General features: G+C 44.2%; 1 protein-coding gene and 1 long non-coding RNA gene across 6 annotated transcripts in view; both read left to right on the top strand.

Moving 5' to 3' along the window:
- The window catches only part of LOC308474256, a 262,930-nt gene that overhangs the window by 15,213 nt on the left and 233,350 nt on the right, over nucleotides 1-14,367 (top strand). The window lies entirely within an intron of this gene.
- The window catches only part of LRFN2 (leucine rich repeat and fibronectin type III domain containing 2), a 279,324-nt gene that overhangs the window by 207,975 nt on the left and 56,982 nt on the right, over nucleotides 1-14,367 (top strand). The gene's annotated exons all lie outside the window — the stretch shown is intronic.

The raw sequence follows: 14,367 nt of genomic DNA, 5'->3' as shown, positions 1-14,367 counted from the left end.
AAGTCTATCAGACTGAGAATCTCAAGTGCTGGAAATGTTTGTGCTGGTGTTATTAAGATTAATGGCAATGCCGGCCAGCTATTCTAGGTATGTTCCTATGGAATTTCTACATTATACTCTTGCCCTCTGCATCTGCCTGTTATGTACAGTTAGGAGGGAAATAACAGACCCACAGTATAACACTGAGAACCCTTTAACCAGGTCTTTGGTTTGAGTAGACATATTTCCTCCTCCTTACATTGCTTTCCTTTATTGTGCATTGAAGTTCTGCTCTGCTGTTTTGATCTTTTGTTGTAGGTTGGGTTTTTTTGTTTTGTGTTTATTTGATAATTTTAATTTTAATTGAAATTTGTAATTTTTAGATTTTTGTAATCCGCTCTGGGACCATTTTGGGAAGGGTGGGCTACAAATACAAACAATAAATGAATGAATATCCAGGTGTGTACTGCATACTTCCTTGAAGGGGTCATGTGATGTTAATATTGTGCTAAGCCTGACATGGACCCACAACTTTAGCTCCACCAGGAATACACTCTGAGCTGTTGACTTCCATAGATCTTGAGAAAGAAGAGGAGGAGAAGTAGAGGAGAAAGAGAGGAAGGAAGAAGTGGAAGACCAAGAGTTGCCAGGCTCTGATCCTGTGAAGGCTAGAGCAAATGAGGGGAGTGCTAAGTGCAATGAAAGTGCAGTACTTCCTTGGAGGGCGGAGAGAATAATTTTGCACAGCAAAAACATGACCCCTCCTTCTCTCTTAGAAAAGAGAGTGTGAAGAAAAGTTAAAGGATGTGATCCACAGTCTGTTTGCACAGCACAGTCCTCCCAAGAGAGGGGGAAGCTTGTGATGCATTTCATACTGCAGATGACCTTAGGAACTAGAGGGAAGAATTCCCAGCACAGGAGTCACAATGGCCAGATAGACTTGTAAAGAAACAACAGCTTCCTGTACTCTTTGTTAGGCACTGCCATGTCTGCCTCAAATATAGGAAATGTTGAGGACCATCATGGAGGAGCTAATGTACACTAATGATGGCTGAAGTACAGGGATCAGATCCACTGAAACAGTACACCAACTTATCTTTCCAGTGGACCCTGAGACACAACTTCCTACCAAGAATGCAGTTTCCTAGTCCAGTGGTTCCCAAATTTCTCCCACTGGGCATTACTGACAATCTCTGAAGGTTTTTGTGAACCACTTAATATTGTTTTAGCAATTGTTATGCACTGTGCTGGATGCTGTGCGGTTTTTATTGTATTTTTCTTGCTTCTTTAATTTCTTACATTGTATAACACTTAGCATTTTACAGAATTCAGATTATAATAACAATGAACTACAGTATAGAAAGAGCAATAAAAATACAAGTTAAAATCAGTATGGATATTTAATGCAGACATGCCATGGACTACATGAATGAAGTTTGAGGTCCTCTGCCCTAGTCCAGCTTCTGTAATGGGAACCTTGCAATTCCTGGCTAGAATGTCCCCATGTGGGCTGGGATATATTGAATAGCATATGCAAATTGCAATCCTACTGAAGGTGAAGGACGTTGACAAATCTGGCCCATGACTTCATGATCCTGCTGGCTGGAACTATGTTAGAATGAAGAAATTCTTCTTTTGCTCCTGAAATGTGGATCTGAGAAACACTTTGCAACTGTTGGATTTATGACAGACTTAGCCTCATTTTATTTTGCTGTATTTCTTATTAAGGGTGATAAAAGCGAGTCTGCAAATTAAGAATTACTGCAGCATCTCAGTCTGCGTAATGGTTATATTCACACTATGAAAATGTATATTGGATATTTCCCGAGATTTATATTTTTCATATATATTTTACAGCCTGGGGAGGATAATCTGTAAAATATAAAAAATGTTCCATGTCTCAAGCATATTTAAGCAATTGTGGGCTGACTGGATTACTTAAGATTAGATTTTATTATATATAAATAGCCTGCAACACTAAATATTTTTACTAGGAAGTCCCACTGAACTCTGTGGAATATATTTCCAAATAAAATTGGATAGGATTGGACTGTTATTTAGATTTTATTTTTATCCTAATGGGGAGATTGAGGATTTAAGATACTGCAAATTTGCAATATATTTGTATCTGTATTGGTGCATATAAAGCTGTCTCACACTGAATAAGACCACAGGCCCATCTATCTCAGTACCACCTACACAAGCTACAACAGCTCTCCAAGGTTTCAGACATAATTCTATCCCAGCTCTCCCTAGATATGCTAGAGATTGAATATGGGATCTTTTGAATGCAAAACACACGTTCAGTTATGTGTATTATGTTGATGCCTCTGGCACCAATTGGGTGAACTGGTGTGATGGCACAGGCTTTTCATGAACTTTCATGAATGTTTTTGAACATTCCCAGTACTTGGGGCAGAATATTTGCCTTCTGTGTGACAAGGGGTCAGTTTGACTGGGATGGAAATTTGATGCAGGTCCTTGGTACAGCAGTGTTGAGCTGGTTGAAAAGGTAAACAGTCTCAAGAGGTAGAGAGGCAAGGCATCAAGAAGTCCCAGTGGTAGATGCTTTTGTTAAGGGTAAGGAACTAGGCAGTGCTTTTTTCTGGGGGGATGCAGGGGTACGCATACCCCTAAACATTTTGTGAATCTAACAGGAGAAGAAACTAAAAATTGTAAAAAAAATACGGTAGTTTCTTCTCTAGCATGGTGATTGTTAAGTTTCGTTGTTACCACCTCTGATGGCGGCCTCATTTCCTTTCCTGGTGTAATGCATGTTCTTTGTACTTTTGTCCATTTACTGTATTTATTTTCCCCGATTTGAACTAGAAAATGGTGATTTTATTGAGTCAAAATGAGAGTACCCCTAAACATTTTTTTTTTAAGAAAAAAAGCTCTGGAACTAGGAATACACAAGGAATTCAGCAGCTGCAGAGTCTGATATAATCTAACATGATCCACAACTCCAGAACTAATATGTGGATTAGAATTTAATTATCCACCAGCTTTGACCCTTCTCAACTGTCCCTGAATGCATAAAATATGGTTCTCAGCATAGCTAAAATGGGGTAGGGTGTGCAGCTTAAAACGAGCATTTTTAAAAATAAAAAAACACCATGCATATTTTGAGATAAAATACATTAAAGATACAAAAAATGCAGGTTGGTTTATAAAAAAAAATCACAGAATAATTCAGAAATGAGATGGAATAAATGTATGAGTGAATGCATGTGCAGGTGGCACAGACTAGAAATAGGCTGATTTGTCCATCCCTAAATAGACTGCTCTTAAGTGGTAGACTTAGCAACTGGGAAGATGAAAAGCGGAGAAATATAAGGTAACAGTAGAGAAAACAGGGAAATGTTCCAAGAGGGGGCTATTGAGAATGAATAAACCTTTATACATTCGAGGCTCTAAGAGAATCTACAGTTAAATTTGGGGGTGATAGGAACTGTGGTCCGGCAACATTGGTGGGCCAATGATTTCCCACCCTAACATAGAGCCTATAGGTATACTCTTTACCAACCAGTGCCTTCCAGATGCTTTGGACTACAACTCCCATCAGCCCCAGCTGTAGCTGAAAGAGTTGTATACAAATGGCAGGAAAGAAGCAGTCAATTAGAAGTGAGGCATTTGGACCGGCAACCTTAACAGGGCAACAAGAACCAAAAAGCGGGAAGGACACACATAGGAAGAAGTGCTCTTTTAAGATGCCACTTTCAGCCTACAATACGATGATGATGATAACTATATGTCGCAAAGTCAACTGAAGGAAACTGAAAGGTGCTCAGCATTTTGGAGGATGGCACATCCTTAACACTAGAGTGTAAATTGTAGCTTTGTAAAGTAATGTGTGAGCTAATTCTCCCCATTGGGAATCAAATGTTTCGGCTCCTGAATGATCGAAAACCGGAAGTGAGTGTTCTGGTTTTTGAACGTTCTTTTGGAAGCCAAACGTATGACGGGGCTTCCAATTGGGTGCAGGAGCCATGCTTTGGAAGTTGAACATTCTGGAAGTTGAACGGACTTCTGGAATGGATTCTGTTTGACTTTCGAGGTACGACTGTATTGTCCTTGTGAAAACTGAATGGTGGAGAAATGTCCCAAGCATGTCATATCATAGGTAAAGGTAAAGGGACCCCTGACCATTAGGTCCAGTCGTGACCAGCTCTGGGGTTGCGGAGCTCATCTCACTTTATTGGCCAAGGGAGCCGGCATTTGTCCACAGACAACTTCCGAGTCATGTAGCCAGCATGACTAAGCCGCTTCTGGCTAACCAGAGCAGCGCACAGAAACGCCGTTTACCTTCCTGCCGGAGCAGTACTTATTTTTCTACTTGCACTTTAACGTGCTTTCAAACTGCTAGGTTGGCAGGAGCAGGGACCAAGCAATGGGAGCTCACCCCGTTGTGGGGATTCGAACCGCCGACCTTCTGATCGGCAAGTCCTAGGCTCTGTGGTTTAACCCACAGCGCCACCCGTGTCCCTGTCATATCACAAGATGGGACCAAAAGCACATCTAGAGAGACCCCGAGGTATAGAGCTGTACATAAATTAAATAAACAACAACAGCAACCGCCCAGCATCCTATTCTCACTGGCTAATTGGATGCCTATGGGAAGCCTGCTAGCAATTGCATTCTCCTGCTCATGATGTTCAACAACTGGTATTCAGATTGGCATATCCCTTTTTGACAAGTCAGAAAGGTTTGTGGATGGAACGGGGAAAGTTCTTCACTACCCTCTGACTGAGATTTAAGGTTGCAACTGTTGGATTATGCCGGACAAGAGTGTAAACAGAGGCTAAACATGGAGCCTGGCACGCCTCCTTCTTGGGCAGCTTTGCTGTTGTCCGTGCCGATCCAACCCTCCTTCCTGCCTCTCTCTCTTGCCGGTAGCAGAGCGAACACAGCGGTGAGAAGCAATTGCAACAGTGTGGGTAATAACTCAGAGCAGACACAAGGCAGTCCTTATCTTCTCTTGCCTTTAATCATGAAGAATAACACCATAAATTCAGACCTGGCGAGAACTGACACATTCTCCCTCTCGCAAAGCGTCCCAGAGGCAGACTGAAACACTCAGCGTCAAACCACTCCCTTAAGTGTTTCTAACCACGCCTCAGGAAAGAGACGTCACACAGAACTCTTTAACTCTGTGAGTTCTGAAACCATTAACACCCCCTCTCGTCACGAATCCTGAGGGAAACTGTGAACCCCTATTTACAGACCTCTTTGAGTTCAACTCACCTCCCATTGCCTTTTGCCTCTCACTGGCATCTATCCCAGGCAATTGTTGAATCCCTTCCACACTCCCAGAATCACACTGTGCGCAACCAACCCACGCACTGGTGACCTGAAACCTCTCCGGTGGAATCCCCTTTGTGGTCCGAGTTGACCGCCGGAGCACAACCTCGGGCGCTCCTCCTGACCCACTGGGGTCAGCATGTGTGTCTCCCAGCACAGAGGACTCCCCCTCTGACTTGCTGCGTCTTCGGGCCTCCTGCACTTGGCTAACAGGAGATGAAGGCTCGCTCTTGGGTTCCCTCTTAACCTGTGGAGAAACCCACTCCTGTGCTTGACCATCATCAGCAACCTGGTCTTCAGCAACAGGCTCCGCCTCTGCCTCTCTCTTGAGGAGACTTTGCACCCGTCACCTGGTGACGAATTCCCTTTTCCTTGAAGAACTCCTTCAGAGCAGACCCAGTGAACTGTGACCCACGGTCGCTCCTGAACCCTTGCACCTTGGTGGAGAACCTTAGTTCCACCTCCGCAACCCAATCCTGGATGAGTTGCGCCGCCTCCCTCTGCGACCTGAGAGAGAAAGACCATGAATTCTGAGAAAAATCATCTGCCATTGTCAGCAGATACCTGGCCCCACCCAGACTCTCACACTTCATTGGCCCTGTAAGGTCTGTGTGAACCAACTCAAAAGGTTTTGTGGTTACCCTCTTTACCCCGGGAAACCTGCACCTTTGAACCTTGCTGCATGCCCTGCACACTAGGGATCCCTCACATGGCGTGATTTTACAACCTTTGGTGCAGCCTGGTAACCTCTTAACATCTTCCAAACAAGCATGAGACATTCTCTTGTGCCATATATGAACACATGAATCATGGCTGGGAACACTAGCACACTGCGCCTGTGCTTTCCCTGCATTCCCCCCACCCTCCAGAGGTGTTTCCAGAACAAAGAGATTGTTCTTGCTTTCCACGTTGACAAGTTGTCTCCCCCCTCTGAAAATGGAACAGGTATCATTTTCAAAACAAATTTTGTACCCCTGCTTCGCAAGAGCAGGTATCGATAACAGGCAACACTTCATCCCTGGTACAATGAAGCACTCCAGCTCCCCAGCAGATGGCGTTATCAGGTGATGACTCGCTCCTGAATCCAACACCCACTTCACAGCTGTGTCCCTGCTGGCATTGCTCTGTAGTGTTGCCATGCCAACAAACGTCTGGCTGCACCTGTCCTTGGCAGCGTCCGTAACCGCAACATCCTGCGTTGCTCTGAAGACTGGACTTATCTCAGAGTTCCCAGACAACTCTGCAGCACGTATCTCCCTCTGCAGCAGATGGCTGGCCTTGAAGCCTTTAGCTCTGTCCTGTTTCCCAGGCTTCGACTCACGACGCAAACAACTCTTGGCAGCCTTTGGAAAAAGAGGCTTCTCTGAGCTTTTACTGCTCACCGCCCCCCCACTGCTCCCAGGGCTCCCAGGACGCTTTCCTGCACCCCCAGTGATGGGTAAAGGGCCCCCAGCAGCTTGCCTCTCTCCAAGCTCCTCACGCAGACATGTTGCATCACCCACGCAGCTTTTAGACTCTGCTAAACCAGCAGCAACAGCAGCAGTGGCAATAGTCCCTTCGCCCCCCTCAGGGGTCCCACAGCCTTTCCCAGCTGTGCACCGGCTTTCACGAAGGTGATCCATGCTCTCTTGCCTTTCCTGTTCTGATGCAGCCATCTCCCGGCCCTTGCTTCCGCCCCCAGCTTTACACGCTTCCTGGAGAGCTACCCAAGCGACCTCAGGCTTCCTTGCATCCAGAACAATAGGCCTCAAATCAGCACTCACGTTCTCAGCCAAAAACGCCAGAACACGCTCCTCAGCTTCACGTTGGCTTGCAACCGCCCCAGCCGACGTAGACATCGGCGTGACTGTTTCCCAGAGCTTAGCTCCAACTAGGGACAACTCTGCTAAATAACTCCACTCCAACCACGTTTTAATGGTTAACTTCGCACATGGCAGCTTAAGCTCAAAGCCATGTTCCTGGGACTGAGCCATCTCCTCCTCCCCGGGGTAAGCTTACTCACAACTGGCATCAGCTTCCTCCGGCCTCCGGCAGATCGGCTCCTCCTCCCAGCGAGCTCCTTCCAGCTTCAAAGACACAGCTCCAGAGCTCCAGCTGGACCCAGCAACTTTTCAGCTGGCTTCCCCCACACGTGGGACGTTCCTGCAATGCTTCAAAGCGTTGGCAAGCACCCATAACCTGTTGGATTATGCCGGACAAGAGTGTAAACAGAGGCTAAACATGGAGCCTGGCACGCCTCCTTCTTGGGCAGCTTTGCTGTTGTCCGTGCCGATCCAACCCTCCTTCCTGCCTCTCTCTCTTGCCGGTAGCAGAGCGAACACAGCGGTGAGAAGCAATTGCAACAGTGTGGGTAATAACTCAGAGCAGACACAAGGCAGTCCTTATCTTCTCTTGCCTTTAATCATGAAGAATAACACCAGAAATTCAGACCTGGCGAGAACTGACACATTCTCCCTCTCGCAAAGCGTCCCAGAGGCAGACTGAAACACTCAGCGTCAAACCACTCCCTTAAGTGTTTCTAACCACGCCTCAGGAAAGAGACGTCACACAGAACTCTTTAACTCTGTGAGTTCTGAAACCATTAACAGCAACTGTATGTCTACTTGTGCCTCTGCTACTAGTTCATACTCACTCTCTGTCTTCCTCAACATGAGCCCAATTAGCTAGCTGCAGAGTCTACCTGCTGAGCATGGTCTGTGGCATGTGGGTGGTGTGAAGAGAACTCCCCTAGTTTCTAGCTTTGCAAACAGCTGACCTGCAGCAGTTCCAGTGCAGTATGCCATCTTCTGTACTCCTTTTTGAGGGTCACAGACTGCCCTGAACAATTAAACTTCAAGAGGTTAAACTTTGAACATCAGACAGAAGAACTGTTGGTTAAAAAGAAATGTGAGGAAATGGAATGGCCTGAAAGACTGTTCTGAAGCTGCACAATTAATCGTAGTATCCGGGCAGGTAGAAGAAGTAGGCTTTTAAAAAAACCCTTTAATGAAAGATGAGGAACCTGTGGCCAACCAGATATTGCTGTCTTTAACTCGCACCACCCCTTATGGTGGCTGGGGCTGATGGGAGTTGGAGTCTGGTAACATCTGGAGAGGCTCTGGTTCCACATTCCTGTTCTACAGGCAGAAAGAAGTCCCCAAGAAAGGGCTCTACTCCCCTAAGATCTTAAACTTATTAACAGAATCCAAACGTTACTGCCCAGACAGAGATGTTGATGGGTCCTAAATGTGAGCATTGTTATGACATGTTCTGCCAATACATGCCAATTGTCATCAGGATTGTTACTTTGGGAAACAGACACCCCAATCATTAGTGGAATTATGATCCCCTTTGTCAATTACATCAGGGAACTCCTGCAGCTATTGCTTGACTACAAATTTCTGTGGTGTGTTTTATTTGTGACATCTCTTGATGATGCTCCACTGTGTAAGGCAAATCAGAATAACAATAGGGTTGCTGTAAATGTAAGTTTTACAGTGTCTCAGACTGAAAGAGGATTGGGAAAAGCTGAAATCTGCAAGAGTTCATTTGATCTATAATGCCAAGTAGAAATGAGCCCCGCCCATGCATCCAAAAAACATGTGATGACTTAAACTGGGTAGGGAGAGTTTTTACACATCCAGCTGTGCCTGTTCTACCCACAACATTCCCACATAGAGTGTGAAGGTTTGATGATTGTTTAGAAGTACATTAAAAGTCTCCCCATGATTATTAACCTTGCATTATAAGGGGGGCTGCTGCAGACCTGCTCAAAATGGGAAGGTTGGGGTGGAGTGGGCATGCCCAAAATGTGAAGGGGCATTGAATACTCAACCAATGTCTTCCTCTCCAGTTTAAGCCTTCCTGCAGTCTTTTGAATGTATGAATTGGGCAATTGATGCAATAGAATGCAATGAGAAATGGATCAGCATGAGCGAGCTTGTGAAAGGGTCCTAAACACCCTCACACACACAACCCATGAAACAACCCAGTTCTATTAACCCATCTCTCAAAACTCAAAAACTTTCAAATGTGACTTAGTAACCTGATGAAGAAAGCATGTTCTATGGAATATGTCCAAGTCAATGAAAGGGCTCCTATATAGCATGAGATGAAACAGCTTGTTCAGAGACAGATGTGGAAATTTCATATCTGGCAATGATTTCCATATTGGATTTTTTTTTTCATTCACAGTGACCTTTAGCTATATAAAGATTTTTTGTGTACCGCTAAGACCTAAAAATGTGACTGCTGCTGTTCTCATAGCAATGTGCTATGTTATTAACAGAATGCTAGGATGTCACTGTGAAATCATGATGCCACAGAGTGAGTTCAAATGAATGGTGGAAATGGCAAATGAGATGGGGACTGCAGCACAGGAAGATGATATGGTGCCTAGTCCACGAGAGTTCTGCCACGTCTATCATGTGCAGCAGGTACATGGCTCAATATCTCCTTGCTCAGCTCAGCTTTCAAAATTAATCCAATAAGATGTGAGTTCTGATAGTGGTTAGGGTTTTGGACTAGGACCTACGAGTCCAGGATTCAAATCGCCACTGAGCCATGAAGCCTACTGGGTCACCTTGGGCCAGTTACCTCCTCTTACCTGAATCTACCCCGCAGGGTGGTTGTGACGATAAAATGAGAGGAAGAAAACTATGTATGCCACCTTGAGCTCCTTGGAGGAAAAGTGGCATATAAATGCAAGCCAAGATGACTTCAGTATACCATCTGAATCCAGCTAGATTACAAACATAGAATGCATGGATAAGGGGGTACTATTAAGTGGAGTGTGGTCTATAGGCAGAAGATGTTTCGGGGGGCGGGGAGGCGTTGGCTGCTATATGTTGGTCACTATCAAACTGGCAGTGTGTAACACTACTTTTGCTTTGTAATGGGTGTGCAACATCCAATTATTTGGAAAATCTCTTTTTAACATAGCAAATCATGTTTTTGAAGATTTGTGCATTAGAGTCATAGTTCCAAACTCTGCCTTGGGAATCTTACTTACAAAAGGCTGGCTGTGTTCCCTGTAACTTTGGTGTTAATCAGCTGCAAAGACATGGGAGTTATACTTGTGGAAGTGAACATATCACAGGAAGTTTTCTGGGTGTTAAGAAAATTATCTCTAGCAACTCTTTAAGCCACTCGGTGATGCTCTGTTTTAGCTCTGTCACTAATTGTTTATCTAACTCATCAAAGGCTCTACATTCTCACTGGAGGCACATTCAGGATGAGTAACGCCATGGTGCTTACCCACAACAGCTGCCACATTTCCTCTCTTAGCCGCGCAGCACCCAAATGACAAAGCCCTCCCTGGCCCTTTCAGTATGGAGAAGCTACTCCATGGAAAGTCTGTTTTGTTTAAACTTCAAATGACTCACCATTGTCATGTGCGAGCTGGATGTTTTAACTTATTCATGTTGTGAATATTAAAAGCCAACGAAAAGGGCCACTGGCTCCCTCCCTTGTGTCAATATAAGGAATTCCACATATTACATTGTGTAGGAGATATTGCAAAAGAACAGAATTGAATGGGCTACATTTATTTTGTACATGTTTCATATTTGGGTGGAGGAAATATTATTAGGAACCTAGGAAGCCGCCTTCTACAGAGTCAGGGTGTAAAGAACCCAAAGAGTGCTCACTAATGGTTTCCCATTATCCGGGGGGGGGGACAAGTGGGGCACCCCATGGTTCTGTCCTGGGCCTGTTGTTGTTCAACGTCTTATTGTTCAACTGTAGGGACATCAAGGGAGAATGCAAGGCATTTATTTAAGCAACAAGTATCAGATTTCATACATCTCTAGCAATTTGGTACTAACATACTTTAAAGGCCATATCCTCCCACAATAACCTCTTTGGACATTAAAATCAATCTTGAAGCCATGCACACCTTGAGGATTGATGCACACCTAAGACAGGGTCTTTTCTGTTTTGACACTCTGACTTGGGAACGATCACTCGGGGAGGGTCACCTGACACTGAGTCTGATATGTTTTCACAGGCAGATGAAAATGTTTTTAGTTACACAGGCTGGGACCCTACCTGCCCACAGACTGTCTCACCAGAGTGGTGCATGCTCTGGTTATCTCCCACTTGGGCTACTGCAATGCACTCAACATTGGGCTACCTTTGAAGGTGACTCGGAAACTATAACTAATCCAAAATGCGGCAGCTAGACTGGTGACTGGGAGCAGCCGCTGAGACCTTATAACACTGGTACTGAAAGACCTACTTTGGTTCCCAGTATGTTTCCGAGCACAATTCAAAATGTTGGTGCTGACCTTTAAAGCCCTAAATGGCCTCGGCCCAGTATACCTGAAGGAGCGTCTCCATCACTGTGCCTGGACACTGAGGTCCAGCTCCGAGGGCCTTCTGGCAGTTCCTTCACTGCAAGAAGTGAGGTTACAGGGAACCAGGCAGAACGCCCTCCCTTCAGATGTCAAGGAAATAAACAACTATCTGACTTTTAGAAGACATCTGAAAGCAGCCCTGTTTAGGGAAGTTTTTAATGTTTGATCTTTTATCTTGTTTTTAGTATTCTGTTGGGAGCCACCCAGAGTGGCTGGGGTATAAACAATGTTGTTGTTGTTAATGTTTTTAGACTGTTGATCTAACTTAACATCACAGTGGACACATTTTATTTTGGTCAGCTCTGTTTGTTCTTTACTCTGTGTGTGTGTGTGTGTGTGTGTGTGTGTGCGCGCACACACACACACACACGTGTGTTTATCCTGTTTTAAATTACTGTTAACTGCTGTGACTGTCTTTGGGCTGAAGAATGAGATAAGATATGAAAGGCTGAACTAAGCAAGGGCATTTTCATGTAATATCAATGCCATGTACTCTGCTTGAACTTCACATGTGGAAGAATTCATTTTCCCTATCCACACCTTTGCTTTGAGCTCCTGAAGCAATGGCTCCAACTGAGATTAAATGGCTTGCGCAAGTCAGCTCCTTTTCTCTCACCTTCCTTTCCTCCACCTTAAGAAATGGTTGAAACCCACTTGTTTGCCAGAACCATTTCTGTTCTGAAAACTAAACACAAGAAGACAAGAAAAACATTACTGCCACATGACAAAAGTCTAGAAGGCATCTCTCATTGAAAAGAAATGGTGTGCAGGGGAAACTCACCTATAGCTCAGTTTGTAAGTCAGCATGAATGTGTGCATCTATTAATTTCAGATCTCCTGGTTTCTCATTTCCCCCAGTCTTTAATTCAGTTCTCCACATTTCTGCAGCAATTTTCAATTTTTAAAAACAAAATTCTCATTAAATTTGGCAGCATTTTAGTGCAAATTTCTCCTACTAAACACATTTAGAGAAGTGCAGATTTTGAAGGAGGACTGTATTTTGGTTCTCATATTGCTTCAGAAAGTGCAAATTAATTAGATTCACCTTTAAATGCAAACCCCATCAAATTTCTCCCCTATTCCGATAATCTAGTTAAGAGAATGTGCATGACTTTTGGCCAATTTACTCCTATTGATTTAAATTAGGCTCTCTAAGAATAAAACCACGTCTTTTCTCACAACTGCATAGTCAGCTGGCCAACCACAGGGCTTTTATTCTTGCTAAGTACCTGTAAACATCACACTAATTACACATAGCTTTGTCTTCTGCATGTGTGGCGCAATTGCTCCTTAAAGATAGGGAAATTCTGAGAAGTATATACTGTCTTTATTTCATGCCTTGTAGCAAATTGTCAGAGCATGGAAAATAATAGATATCGTAAAAGCACAAAGCGTGCTTCCCAAGAGAAATTATTGAAGCACAGGGACTGGAAAACTACCTCGGCTTCTCCAATTTTGTTTGATGGTGGTTTGTTTTTCTTTAAACAGTCCCCTTCAGGCATTCACTGGAAAGGGCAATGGATTCCTTCCCCCAATGTCCTCATCTGCACATGAGGACCATTATGATTTGTGACCGTGCAGATCAAGGGGGTTGTAGGCAAGCTTCATTATTCCCAGGGGGAAAGGGCAATAACCTATGTCCCACTTATTCCTAGAAAAGCAGTCTGATGAGCCTGGCTGAGGCCTTCTGTTGCTGGCTACCCTCCCCTTTTCCAAGGCAAGTGGTTTCTTCCACCTCAGGGAAAGGAGAGGTGTACCTACTGGGAAAGAAAGAGGGAGGATAGGGTGCAGTGTACAGCATAAAACAAATACAACACAACAACAACAACAACAACAACAACAACAACAACAACAACAGATAAAACTTTGAAATCTACTTGCTCATAAATTTAATCTATGCATGGTATAAATGGATCCAAAATACTATCCTTTTTGATCTGAATTACCGTGCAAGCCTAACACCCACATGTGTTGGTGGGGAAAGGTAAAAAAACTACTAGCCCTCAGTGGAGGCTTACAACAGGGAAAACAGGGATAAAGTTCAAATCAACACTACGAAAACAAGTTCATAGTAACATAGCAGGAGGCCCCATTAGCTAAAGTGGTGCTTCAGGTTAAGAACAGTTTCAGGTTAAGTACGGACCTCTGGAATGAATTAAGTACTTAACCTGAGGTACCACTGTAGGGGGTTTCTTAACAACTCCCAGCATGCTACACAAACTACAGTTCCCAGGATTCATTGGGGAAGGCATGACCGTTTAAAGTGGTATAATTCTGCTTTGGTCCTTACACAGGATATACACTAGCATATCTGCCCTGTGATCTGGTACCTGGTTAGGCTTGCTCTGCCCCATTGCTTAGCCATTGATTTGTTTTTTTATAGTTGAACATCAAATGTTCTTTTTAGTGATTCTGGCCTCTGCTGCCGCTAAAGGAAGGATCTCTTTTTGACTCAGGTTCCTCGTCTCCATTGAAAAACAACACTTTGGATGTTCTCTCTTTCCCTGCTGTGTTGCTTATGCAGTCCCTCTCCTGCCCTATAATGATGTTGACTATACTTTATGTAGCTAATTAATCCAGAGCTGTAATATATTCCAGCAGCAAATAATGTCCCAGAATTTCTCTTTGGGATTCTCCACGGGACCGTGGGTATATTTCTGTGGGGGGGGGGGTATATATAGCTAACTTGAAGCAGAATTTATGATCTAATTGGAGGATAGGAGAGAGGCAGCAGTGGTTTGTGTAATTCTGG

The sequence above is a fragment of the Podarcis pityusensis genome (assembly GCF_964106645.2).
Source record: "Podarcis pityusensis genome assembly, chromosome: 3".
Taxonomy (NCBI): domain Eukaryota; kingdom Metazoa; phylum Chordata; class Lepidosauria; order Squamata; family Lacertidae; genus Podarcis; species Podarcis pityusensis.
The sequence above is the reverse complement of the archived record's forward strand: the minus strand, read 5'-3'. Positions and strand labels throughout refer to the sequence as shown.